Source organism: Bubalus bubalis, chromosome 14 (assembly GCF_019923935.1).
Source record: "Bubalus bubalis isolate 160015118507 breed Murrah chromosome 14, NDDB_SH_1, whole genome shotgun sequence".
NCBI classification, from domain to species: domain Eukaryota; kingdom Metazoa; phylum Chordata; class Mammalia; order Artiodactyla; family Bovidae; genus Bubalus; species Bubalus bubalis.
In genome coordinates this window covers 17,647,568-17,660,971 of record NC_059170.1, presented here as the reverse complement: position 1 = coordinate 17,660,971, position 13,404 = coordinate 17,647,568, and the positions used below count along the sequence as shown (strand labels likewise).

Genomic DNA, 13,404 nt, shown 5'->3' with positions numbered 1-13,404 from the left:
TTGTGACCTTGGGCAAGTTACATACTCTCTGAGCTTTAATTTCCTCCTCTGTAAACAGTTTTGTTGTAAGGTTTTATGGGAATTTGGTGTGGCACATAGAAAATGCTTAGTACATTTTGTCACACACTTATTACATTTAGTCACTCAGTCATGTTTGACTCTGTGTGACCCCATGGGCTGCAGCATGCGAGGCTTCACTGTCCTTCACCATCTCCTGGAGCTTGCTCAAACTCAAGTCCATTGATGCCATCCAACTGTCTCATCCTCTGTTGTCCCCTTCTTCTCCTGCCTTCAATCTTGCCCAGCATCAGGGTCTTTTCTAATGAGTCAGCTCTTTGCATCAGGTAGCCAAAGTATTGGAGCTTCAGCTTCAGCATCAGTCCTTCTAATGAATATTCAGGACTGATTTCCTTTAGGATTGACTGGTTTGATCTCCTTGCAGTCCAGGGGACTCTCAAGAGTCTTCTCCAACACCACAGTTCAAAAGCAACAATTCTTCGGTTTTCAGCCTTCTTTATGGTCCAACTCTCATATCCATACATGACTACTGAAAAAACCATAGCTTTGACTATGTGGACCTTTGTTGGCAAAGTAATGTCTCTGTTTTTTAACATGCTGTCTAGGTTGGTCATAGCTTTTCTTCCAAGGAGTAAGTGTCTTTTAATTTCGTGGCTGCAGTCACAAAGAACTGGACGTGACTTAGTGGCTGAACAACAACAAATATGCCCCCTTGTTCACTGCAGTATGTACATGCTTAGTACATGTGAGATATAATTATTATAAAAAGCAACCTGGGGACTTTCCTAGTGGTCCAGTGGTTAAGACTCTGTGTTTCCACTGCAGTGGGGGGCGTGGGGGGTGAGAGTTCAACCCCTGGTTTGGGGAACTAACATCCCACATGCCAAGAGGCCAAGAAAACCACCAAAAAAAACAACAGAGAAAGCATCACTAAGCCTCTTTCTTCAGTTCCCTAATTCGGCAAATGTTGAGCCCATACTTCCTTCAATGTGTCATTCTATCCTCTGGGAAAACTACAGAAAAAATGTTCCCCCTACATGGTGCTTCATTCACTAGTGGTGGATTCAGATAACAAATGAGTAGATTATACATTCTAGGAAGAAAAAGAAAACATGCTAAGTAAGAGTATAGGAAAGGCTGGGAAGTGCTATGACCTGACACTTGAGCAGAGACCCAAATGAAGTAATGAAGTAAGAGGTACTCCACTATGTAATGAATATCTCATATTTTAGCCAACTTGCAACAGAGACCCAAATGAAGTAAGGGAGTAAGGGGTACTCCACTATGTAATCAATATCTCGTATTTTAGCCAACTTGCATCATAATATTATAGATTAAATAGTGTCTAATTCTTAACTTTGCAAACATTAGACTCACTAAATTTATTGCAAATGCCAGTATCTAAAACAAATTCAACAAAGAAATAAATCTAAAACCTTTTAAATCTTTATTTTTTCCTTGAAAGTACTAGATTTAATAGAAAATATCACACTGTAAAATAAGTCCATTGATTCATTAGGTTAAAACAGAATGACAGGACTTCCCTGGTGGTCCAGTGGTTAAGAATCCATCTGCATTCAATGCAGGGGACATGGGTTCGATTCTTGGTTGAAGAACATTCCACATACTGCAGGGCAACTAAGCCCATGCGCCACAACTACTGAGCCTGTGCTCTAGAGCCTGAGAGCTGCAACTTCTGAAGCCTGAATGCCCCAGAGCCTGTGCTCCACAACAGAAGCCACTGCAATTAGAAGCCCCCACAGTGAGAAGCCCGCACACTGCAACTAGAGAGCAGCCCCCGCTTGACTCAACTAGAGAAAGCCCACACGCAGCAACGAAGACCCAGTGCAGCCAAAAATAAATATATCTATAATAATAAACTTTAAAAATGAAACAAAAACAAAAAAACAGAAGGATAGCACAATCGCGTATAAAAGCTAAAAATGAAACGCTGGTACCAAACACAGCAGTTAAAGCCTGAGCCAGGCTCTGAAAGACCTTTCCAGAAATAGAGGCAGGAGCAACTTCAAACAGACACAAACACTGGGAGGAGGAGAAGGCAGCATCCAGACCATCAAGGCATAAGAGGGAATGGGAGGCAGAGCGATAGACTCAACCTGTGAACAAGGAGTGAGGGGTAACAGGGCAAACGTGTACTTCCTGATGTTCTGGGAACATCAGACCACACCACACAGACCCAGGAGGTTAGAAGGGCAGAACATTTTAAGTGGAGAAAGGATATTAGACGACTGTAGAAGCACTTGATATATTTCTTGGCAGTCAACTCTTAGGGACACAGAAAACACGTCTCTCTGGTATTGTTTCTAAACTCATAATTGAGCTATTTCCCCTGACCCCATACCCCTGGCTCAACATAACATTGAATCTTGGTTGTGTCTGTTGCCCCCATGAACTCCCTACATATGAATGAGTGTATATAAGAGAGGCACCATAGTGAGACCTTGGAACAAAACACAGGATCTCTGCCTTTCTCCTGGTGCTGGAGCGTCCCTGAGGGATAGGAGTCTGATGAGGCTGGGCCACTTGAGGCACTGAGTTCATAGGCAGAAGCCTTCTCTTTAGCCCCACCCACCCGAATCCTCTCTCAAGGAGGCCTCTGAGTTCACGAAAAGGCCACCTGAGAGAGCAGAAAAAAACAGCTGGGCAAAGTTTTCCTAGCTGGGGAAAAACAGTGAGGGAGAGTTTTCGTCCCATGGCACATGTTACTGACTAAAGGGACTGCTGCCTTACACTGATTTTAGACATTGAGTTTGTTCCTTGATCCGGAACAATGATCCTAAAACAAGGGGCAGGAAGACAGGCTTTTAAGACTTTCCAAAGAGGTTTTGTCCAATACACATAAGCCCCAAGCTCCCTCTCAATTGAGAATCAGTGCATGTAATGATAGACATTCCTGACGGGAGTATATTGTACACATGAACAGTGTTAGAGGCACAATAAAAAGTTAAAAACCCTGAATCTGTGGGGCAAACATCAAAATTATGTAGTGATTTTTTTTCTGATTAAATTATAAATTAGCTGAATTCCATGACTAGACTCCACACTGCACCACCAAGAACAAGTTCACCCATTTAGCTAGTAACCATACTAGATTAAAGAAAAACAATTCTGTCCTCCTAAAGACAATCTTCAGAGAGACCCACCTGTCCCAGTGAGGTCCTTGAGACTCCAAGTAGCATCAGCGAATCAGTGTATGGCTTCTTAAAAGGCTGGCTTTTCTCTGTTTCTTTCTCTTTGATATTGCACAGGGGGTCCCACCAACTTGTTATGAACAAGCTTTAAATCTCTGAAATACCTGACGATCTTCACTTTCATCTCCAGGGTGGCATCCTCATCACGCATAAGTACCATGTAGGAATGCTGTGGGAAGACAAACATGGTCCACAGATGGTTCACTCCCTCCTCGATGGCCTTGTGCAGAGCAAACACCTTGTGAACCCTGTGATGAGGATCATCACCTCTCTAGCACCCATGACAGTCAGTGCCCATGCCCACTGTCAGGGCCATGGTGGGCACCTTGGTGAGATTACCACTGAAGAACCTAGCACTGGCCAGGATGGTGTCCATGGCCAGCATCTTCACATGGGTCCTGGACAACAGACTGGAGCCTGACTTGTAAAAGGCAATGTGTTCATCAAGGCCCATCCCTCCAACAAACAGCTCAATCCCTACCTGCAGCCTTGATTGTCTCTTCAAAGGCATCACACTCAGCCTGTAGGCCAACTGCATTCCCATCCAGAATTTGGGTGTTTTCTGGGAGGATGTCAATGTGTTTGAGGAAGGTGTCCCACGTGAAGGAGTGGTAACTCTCTCAGTGGTCTCAAGGAAGGCCCACATTCTCATCCATGTTGAAAGTCTTCCATATTGGAAGGACAGGTCTTCATTCTTATAGTACTCAATCAGCTTCTTGTAGCAGCCAAGTGTGGGTGCTCCCAGAGGGGAGCCCCAGAGTGAAGTACTTGTCTGGTCTTGCACTAAACTGGTGATGCAGTTCCTGATATATTTGGCTGAGTACTCACTGGCCTGAAAATAGCGGTCCAGAATGTTGTGCTTCATCTTGTCGAGGACACCTCCTGCAGTGGCTGCAGTGACTGTGCTAATCTTTCCTTGTTTGACGATATCATAAATAATTCACTGGCTGCCTGCTCTGGAGCCTGCACACCACAAGTAAAGAATCCGTGCGTCACAGTGAACAGATCCTGAATGACACAATGAAAATCCTATGTGCCGCTACTAAGACTCGATGCAGTCAAACAAATGAATACTAAAAAAATAATAATAATCCTTTGGAACACAAGCATTAATACTGTCAGAGAGGTAAAACTTAGACATTGCAAAAAGGATATAGTCTTCCCTCATGGCTCAATAGGTAAAGAATCTGCCTGCAATGCAGGAGACCCGGGTTTGATTCCTGGGCTGGGAAGATCCCCTGGAGAAGGAAATGGCAGCCCACTCCAGTATTCTTGCTTGGACAATACTATGGACTGAGGAGACTGGCAGATTCCAGTCCATGGGGTCGCAAGAGTCGGACACGACTTAGCAACTAAACAATCACCACCAAAAAGGATATATGAAGTTACATATATGATCCATTTTTATTAATACTTTAAAAATACATAATAAATTCACTGAAAAAAAGTCTAGGAAGATTCACATCAAGAGGTCACTGAAGCACAGTCATTATGGAAAACAATATGGAGGTTCCTTAAAAAACTAAAAATAGAGTTGCCATGTGATCCAGCAATCCCACTCCTGGGCATATATCTGGAAAACATGAAAACTCTAATTCAAAAGGAGCAAATACTGTTGCAAAAGTCCAAAAGACTTGCTTGATGCAGAGTTGCCACAAACTTTCAATTTGTTAAAAAAAAAAAGCAATTATCTGTAAAAATCAATAAAGCAAAGCACAGTACGATGAAGATTGTGGTGGTAGTTATACAATCATACATAATTACTAAAATTCATCAAACTATACACTTAAGATGGGTGTATTTTATTCTATGTAAATTATACCTCAATGAAGCTGGGAAAAATTCATCATAGTATAAAACAAGATTTATACAATTTCCTCATGTGAAAAAACAAAATGTTTTTTAAATTTGAAAAGGTGACCTCTGGTTGGTGGGAATCTAGTTTTTATTTTTTTGCTTATATATAATCTGTTTTCTACAATGAATGTTATTTTCCATAATTAATTATTTCCTGAAGTGATGGTGACCTAACTGAAGTGAATAAGCAATTAAGTTCCACTTGGTTTGGTGAGACAGTGCCAGAGCAGATGTTTGAACCCAGATCTCTGTATTTCTGATCATTAGATAGGTACCTTCTGAGCTTCCTGGGTAAGAATAATAGCCTGGGATGCTTAACAAAGCTGTTTGTGTACTACATTTTAAATCTGCATAGTTAATAAACCTGCAAAGGTGATTCATGGGAAAATTTGATGGAACCACTGACATAGGTAGAATCCGAAACCTCAGGAACATTTTCTTCAACATATTAAGGATCTATCATCACCAAATAATCCCACGTGTGTTATTAGCTATCCCACCTGGAATTTATTACAATGAATCCTTCCTGGAAAGTCATCTTCTTTATGAAGCCATCACTGACTAGGACTCCATACCTGCTCAGTTGGGTAACCCTTGGTGGTTTCTTTTCTATCTCCACTACTAGGACATTAAAACACAGAGCTCTTCTTGCCCAGGTAAAAGTTTACTTAATTCAGGGATTGGCACTGACTGATACTAGGGCTGGAAAATTCTTTATTGTGAGCCTGCCCAGTACAGTGTAGGATGTTTAGCAGCATCTCTGGCTCCTGTCTGCTAGCTACCTACTGGGAACCACCTCTCATACCCAGTTGTGACAAACCAAAATGCAAAAATGTCATTGCCAATGTCCCTGAAGGTGGTAAAATTTACCAAGTTAAAAATGACTAACTTGTCTCTCATCAGGCTAAACATCCTCTCATCAGTCCTCCACATAGCTTCCAGATTTCTAAAACTTGCTATTCAAAGCACAGTCCTTGGCCTAGCAGCACTGGTGTTAGGTAAGAGCTTGTTAGAAAAGCAAAATCTCAGACCCAACACCAGACTGCATTTTTAACAAGATTAACTATCCTGGTGATTTCTACCCTCTTAAAATTTGAGAAACACTGCCAGAAATGTCTCTGACTTGCTTGAGGTTAAATATCACTTGAAACAGAGATTAACAAAATTCCTAAGTTCTTCTCCTGAAGATTTCATTCCTTGGGTCAAGGGTGGGGCCTAGGAGTCAAGTGTCTCAGGTAATCATTACCTTTGGGCAACTTAGGGAACTGCTGCTCTAAAATACACATCAGATTTTGTCCTTATCCACATAAAATTAAAAAACCACTTTGGGACTTTCCGGGTGGTCCAGAGGCTAAGATTCCGTGCTCCCAAAGCAGGGGGCCTATGTTAATCCCTAGTCAGGGATATAGATCCTACATGCCCCACCTAAGAGTTCTCATGCTGGGTCCCGCATATCACAACAAAGATGGAAGAGCCCATGAGCCCCAGCTAAGACTACCCACCCACCCCAGCCCCACCCCCACCTTGTGTGCAAGCTCAGTCATGTCTGGCTCTTTGCAACACCATGGACTGCAGCTCACCAGGCTCCTCTGTCCATGGAATTTTCCTGGCAAGGATACTGGAGAGGGTTGCCATTTCCTTCTCCAGAGGATCTTCCCAACCCAGGGACTGAACCTGCATCTCCTGCACTGGCAGGTGGATTCTTTTCCATGCACTTGGGAAGCCCTGCAACCAAGACCCAGCACAGTCTAAATTAAATAAATATTAGAAACAAAACAAAACACTTTAGTGGCGCCCCCTTGACCTATATACCAGTGATTCTCACCTTAGGTACTCACCTGTTGTTGCTGTTCAGTTGCTAAGTCATGTCCAACTCTTGGCAACCCCATGGATTGCAGTATGCCAGGCTTCCCTGTCCTTCACCATCTCCTGGGGCTTGCTCAAACTCATGTCCATTGAGTCGGTGATGCCATCCAACCAACTAATCCTGTCACCCCCTTCTCCTCTTGCCCTTAATCTTTCCCAGCATTAGGATCTTTTCCGCTGAGTTGGCTCTTCACATCAGGTGGCCAGTGTATTGGAACTTGAGCTTCAGTATCAAACCTTCCAATGAATATTCAGGATTGATTTCCTTTAGGATTGACTGGTTTGATTTCCTTGTAGTCCAAAGGACTCGCAAGAGTCTTCTCCAGCTCCACAGTTTGAAAGGATCGATTCTTTGGTGCTCAGCCTTCTTTATGGTCCAACTCTCACATCTGTACATGACTACTGGAAAATCCATAGCTTTGACTATATAGACCTTTGTGGGCAAAGTGGTGTCTCTGCTTTTTAATATGCTGTCTAGGTTTGTCATAGCTTTTCTTCCAAGGTGTCTTTCTGCAGCATCTCATGGCTGCAGTCACAGATGGCAGTGATTTTGGACTCACCTAGGTTGGTCATAATTTTTCTTCCAAGGAGTAAGCATCTTTTAATTTCATGGCTGCAATCACCATCTGCAGTGATTTTGGAGCCCCCCAAAAATAAAGTCTGACACTGTTTCCACTGTTTCCCCATCTATTTCCCATGAAGTGATGGGACCAGATGCCATGATCTTTGTTTTCTGAATGCTGAGCTTTAAGCCAACTTTTTCACTCTCCTCTTTCACTCTTATCAAGAGGCTTTTTAGTTCCTCTTCACTTTCTGCCATAAGGGTGGTGTCATCTGCATATCTGAGGTTATTGATATTTCTCCCGGCAATCTTGATTCCAGCTTGTGCTTCTTCCAGCCCAGCATTTCGCATGATGTCCTCTGCACAGAAGTTAAATAAGCAGGGTGACAACATACAGCCTTGACGTATTTCTTTTCCTATTTGGAACCAGTCTATTGTTCCATGTCCAGTTCTAACTGTTGCCCCCTGACCTGCATATAGGTTTCTCAAGAGGCAGATTGGGTGGTCTGGTATTCCCATCTCTTTCAGAATTTTCCACAGTTTATTGTGATCCACACAGTCAAAGGCTTTGGCATAGTCAATAAAGCAGAAATAGATGCTTTTCTGGAACTCTCTAGCTTTTTCCATGATCCAGCAGATGTTGGCAATTTGATCTCTGGTTCCTCTGCCTTTCCTAAAACCAGCTTGAACATCTGGAAGTTCACAGTTCACATATTGCTGAAGCCTGGCTTGGAGAATTTTGAGCATTACTTTGCTAGCGTGTAAGATGAGTCCAATTGTACGGTAGTTTGAACATTCTTTGGCATTGCCTCTCTTTGGGATTGGAATGAAAACTGACCTTTTCCAGTCCTGTGGCCACTGCTGAGTTTTCCAAATTTGCTGGCACATTGAGTGCAGCACTTTCAAAGCATCATCTTTCAGGATTTGAAAGAGCTTCACTGGAATTCCATCACCTCCACTAGCTTTGTTCGTAGTGATGCTTTCTAAGGCCCACTTGACTTCACATTCCAGGATGTCTGGCCCTAGGTGAGTGATCATACCATCGTGATTAATTACTTTGGCAACAAAGGTCTGTCTAGTCCAGGCTATGGTGTTTCCAGTGGTCACGTATGGATGCGAGAGTTGGACTGTGAAGAAAGCTGAGTGCCGAAGAATTGAAGCTTTTGAACTGTGGTGTTGGAGAAGACTCTTGAGAGTCCCTTGGACTGCAAGGAGATCCAACCAGTCCATTCTAAAGGAGATCAGCCCTGGGTGTTCTTTGGAAGGAATGATGCTAAAGCTGAAACTCCAGTACTTTGGCCACCTCATGAGAAGAGATGACTCATTGGAAAAGACTCTGATGCTGGGAGGGATTGGGGGCAGGAGGAGAAGGGGACGACAGACGATGAGATGGCTGGATGGCATCACCGACTCGATGGACGTGAGTTTCAGTGAACTCCGGGAGATGGTGATGGACAGGGAGGCCTGGCGTGCTGCAATTCATGGGGTCGCAAAGAGTCGGAAACGACTGAGAGACTGAACTGACTGAACTGAGGGAGTATTTAAAAATCTTAAAGCTAGGTTGTTCCCCAAACCAATTAAATCAGAAACCTCTCGGGGGAGAAGCCCATTCACTGATGTGTTTTTTAAAACTCCCCAGCTGTAGCCAATGTTGAGAACCATTGGAAATGACCAAGCCTGAGCTCCCTAACATGGCTTAGAGCCCAACTAACAAAGGCCCCTTTCTAGCCCTCTTTGCACTGCACTTTTGAATATGTACAGTTTCTTTCAACCTCGCTGAAGTATCAGCAATTCCCAAACCTACAGTACTTTCATATCTCTGGGACTTTCTACTGGTTGTGCTGTCTTCTACTGCCCTGGCAGTAGTCATCCCTAAGGACTAAATTACCATTTGGCCCCCACTTTGAGTGATTTTGGTCTTCCCTGTAGCTCAAATGGTAAAGAATCTGCCTGCAGTGCAGGAGACCCAGGTTTGATCCCTGGGTTGGGAAGATCCTCTGGAGAAGGGAATGGCAATCCACTCCAGTATTCTTGCCTGGAGAATCCCATGGACAGAGGAGCCTGGCGGGCTACAGTCCATGGGATCTCAAAGAGTCGAACACAACTGAGCAACTAACACTACTACTTAGAGTGATTTTACATTCCTTGACACACCTGTTTAGGCAGAGTGAATCATCTGCTCTGTGCTAACACCATACCTCTCTGTGTAGTACTGTACTGCTATACTTACACCATTATATTAATGGACTACAAATATATCTTGAAGACAGGAACTATGCCTGGATCACTTTTATATCCCTCAGTTCAGTTCAGTTCAGTCACTCAGTCATGTCTGACTCTTTTCGACCCCATGAATTGCAGCATGCCAGGCCTCCCTGTCCATCACCAACTCCCAGCATGAAACTCATGTCCATCTAGTCGGTGATGCCATCCAGCCATCTCATCCTCTGTTGTCCCCTTTTCCTCTGGCCCCCAATCCCTCCCAGCATCAGAGTCTTTTCCAATGAGTCAACTCTTCTCATGAGGTGGCCAAAGTATTGGAGTTTCAGCTTCAGCATCAGTCCTTCCAATGAACACTAAGGACTGATTTCCTTTAGAATGGACTGGTTGGATCTCCTTGCAGTCCAAGGGACTCTCAAGAGTCTTCTCCAACACATACCTAGCACATAGCAAAGGGCCAGGCATACAGTAAACAGCCAATTAGGTTTGTTGACTTGGTGAAAGTAGTGTAAGTAACAAAATAAAAACAAGCAGGAATATTACCATCTTTAAAAAACTTTTTTTTTTTTTTAATTTAAACAATCTAACCACATAATTAGAGGGACCTCCTTGGTGGTCCAGTGGTTAAGAATCCATTTTCCAATGACACAGGGGTTGCAGAGTCGGATGGACAGGCTGAGCAACTGAGCACACACGCACACACGCTGCAGGGCAGCTAAGCCCCCGCTGACCACAAGGAAGACTAGTACAGCCAAAATTTTTAAAAAGTTAATTAAAAATATCTTGGGACTTCCCTGATAGTCCAGTGGTTAACAATCTGCCTTGCAATGCAGGAATTGGGTTCAATCCCTAGTCAGGGAACTATGATACTATAAACTGGGAAGTACCTACTGAGCTCAACTGCCCCAACTTGAGAGTCTGTGCATCTAAATCAAAGATCCTGCATGACCCAGTGAAGATCCTGCCATCAAAACTAAGACCTAATGTGGCTAAGTAAATTAATTAATTTAAAAAATTAATTAAAAATATCTTAAATAGCAAAGAATTTTTAAGCTTTGAGTCTCAAATGGATAAATATACCTGAAAGCACTCCGAAGAGGGAAGACTTTTCCTTAATTCGTATGGTAATTTGGTCCTTTTCAAAGCCCTGACACAATTCTGCTTCTTATATGTGCGTAAGGCATTTTTCAATTGATGTGAAATTCTCCCAACATAAAAATAACTATTTTAAAGTGTAAAATTCATTGTCATTTAGTAAGTTTACAATGGTATGCAATCACCACCTATATCAAGTTATAAAATTATTTCCATCACCTCAAAAGAAAACCCTGTACTTGTCAATCAGACAATTCCCCATTCTCTTCCTGGCTCCTGGAAAGCACTGAGAATATTAACTTTTAATGTTAATTAGTTACACTAAGTTACACTAAGTTTTAATGTTAATGTTACATTTAATTACATTAAGACATTTAATTTATAAACCAGATATTTAGAGATACAGATTCTAGACGGCTGCACAATTGCATCCAGTCACAGAGGGCCGAGAGGAGCTACTCCACGTTTAAGGTCAGGAGGGGTGGCGGTGAGGAGATACCCCTCGTCCAAGGTAAGGAGCAATGGCTGCGCTTTGCTGGAGCAGCCATGAAGAGATACCCCAAGTCCAAGGTAAGAGAAATCCAAGTAAGACGGTAGGTATTGCCAGAGGGCATCAGAGGGCAGACACACTGAAACCATAATCACAGGAAACTAGTCAATCTAATCACACTAGGACCACAGCCTTGTCTAATTCAATGAAACTAAGCCATGCCCTGTGGGGCCACCTAAGACGGGCGGGTCATGGTGGAGAGGTCTGACAGAATGTGGTCCACTGGAGAAGAGAATGGCAAACCACTTCAGTATTCTTGCCTTGAGAACCCCATGAACAGCATGAAAAGGCAAAATGATAGGATACTGAAAGAGGAACTCCCCAGGTTGGTAGGTGCCCAATATGCTACTGGAGATCAGTGGAGAAATAACTCCAGAAAGAATGAAGGGATGGAGCCAAAGCAAAAACGATACCCAGTTGTGGATGTGACTGGTGATAAAAGCAAGGTCCAATGCTGTAAAGACCAATATTGCATAGGAATCTGGAATGTTAGGTCCATGAATCAAGGCAAATTGGAAGTGGTCAATCAGGAGATGGCAAGAGTGAATGTCGACATTCTAGGAATCAGAGAACTAAGATGGACTGGAATGGGTGACTTTAACTCAGATGACCATTATATCTACTACTGCAGGCAGGAATCCCTTAGAAGAAATGGAGTAGCCATCACGGTCAACAAGAGTCCGAAATGCAGTAGTTGGATGCAATCTCAAAAATGACAGAATGATCTCTGTTCGTTTCCAAGGCAAACCATTCAATATCACATTAATCCAAGTCTATGCCCCAACCAGTAACGATGAAGAAGCTGAAGTTGAATGGTTTTATGAAGATCTACAAGACCTTTCAGAACTAACACCCAAAAAAGATGTCCTTCTCATTATAGGGGACTGGAATGCAAAAGTAGGAAGTCAAGAAACACCTGGAGTAACAGGCAAATTTGGCCTTGGAATACAGAATGAAGCAGGGCAAAGGCTAATAGAGTTTTGCCAAGAGAACGCACTGGTCATAGCAAACACCCTCTTCCAACAACACAAGAGAAGACTCTACACATGGACATCACCAGATGGTCAACACCAAAATCAGACTGATTATATTCTTTGCAGCCAAAGATGGAGAAGCTCTATACAGTCAGCAAAAATAAGACCAGGAGCTGACTGTGGCTCAGATCATGAACTCCTTATTGCTAAATTCAGACTTAAATTGAACAAAGTAGGGAAAGGTCTACCACTAGACCATTCAGGTATGACCTAAATAAAATCCCTTATGATTATACAGTGGAAGTGAGAAACAGATTTAAGGGACTAGATCTGATAGAGTACCTGATGAACTATGGACTGAGGTTCATGACTTTGTACAGGAGACAGGGATCAAGACCATCCCCATGGAAAAGAAATGCAAAAAAGCAAAATGGCTGTCTGGGGAGGCCTTACAAATGGCTGTGAAAAGAAGAGAAGAGAAAAACAAAGGAGAAAAGGAAAGATATAAGCATCTGAATGCAGAGTTCCAAAGAATAGCAAGGAGAGATAAGAAAGCCTTCCTCAGTGATCATTACTTTGACAACAAAGGTCCGTTTAGTCAAGGCTATGGTTTTTCCAGTGGTCATGTATGGATGTGAGAGTTGGACTGTGAAGAAAGCTGAGTGCCGAAGAATTGATGCTTTTGAACCGTGGTGTTGGAGAAGACTCTTGAGAGCCCCATGGACTGCAAGGAGATCCAACTAGTCCATCCTAAAGGAGATCAGTCCTGGGTGTTCTTTGGAAGGAATGATGCTAAAGCTGAAACTCCAGTACTTTGGCCACCTCATGCGAAGAGCTGACTCATTGGAAAAAACTCTGATGCTGGGAGGGATTGGGGGCACAAGGAGAAGGGGACGACAGAGGATGAGATGGCTGGATGGCATCACGGACTCAATGGACGTGAGTTTGAGTAAACTCCGGGAGTTGGTGATGGACAGGGAGGCCTGGCGTGCTGCGATTCATGGGGTTGCAAAGAGTCAGACAGGACTGAGTGATTGAACTGAACTGATA

At 43.1% G+C, this 13,404-nt stretch overlaps 1 pseudogene; it reads right to left on the bottom strand.

The window, feature by feature from the left end:
* Positions 1–1,934: 1,934 nt before the first annotated feature.
* LOC102407089 lies at positions 1,935–6,546 on the bottom strand (annotated as a pseudogene).
* Between the last annotated feature and the right edge of the window lie 6,858 nt (positions 6,547–13,404).